Source organism: Trachymyrmex cornetzi, unplaced genomic scaffold (assembly GCF_001594075.2).
Source record: "Trachymyrmex cornetzi isolate Tcor2-1 unplaced genomic scaffold, Tcor1.1 scaffold1569, whole genome shotgun sequence".
NCBI lineage: Eukaryota > Metazoa > Arthropoda > Insecta > Hymenoptera > Formicidae > Trachymyrmex > Trachymyrmex cornetzi.
The window spans coordinates 20,669-21,230 of NW_017296167.1; positions in this window are offsets into that span (position 1 = coordinate 20,669).

Consider the following 562-nt stretch of genomic DNA (forward strand, 5'->3'; position numbering starts at 1 on the left):
AAGTTGGCAGCCGACATTGGCCCGATGTTGGCCCAGTTTTAAAATTGTATATGGGCATCGATATATGAAGTTCCAGAGGATGATTATGGACATCTATATACGGCCACAAACACAAATGCAAGCAGATCTACAGAAGAACATTTATTTCATCCTGTAGACTGGAATATAGATACATCGGAAAAAAATTCTGATTTAAACAATTGCGCAGTATGTTACATCAACGAAAGAACGCACCTTTTCACACCTTGTGGTCTCGCTTGTTGTATCGATTGCATTGAACGCTTAGAAACTAATCGATGTCCAATATGTAACCAAATCTATGATAATTATATTCGAGTCTTAAAACCGTAAAATCCACCAACATTTAGATGCGAAAACAGTATTACATAATAAGTATTATTTTGTTACGTAACATACGCCGTTGCTGTTGTGTTTAATATGCACATTTGCTGTTGTCGTTCTCTGCTCTTGTTGTATTCTCTGCCCTTGTTGTATTCTATGCTTTTGATGTTCCATTGACATACCTAATATGATACAAAATCATTTTTTATTAGAATTAAAA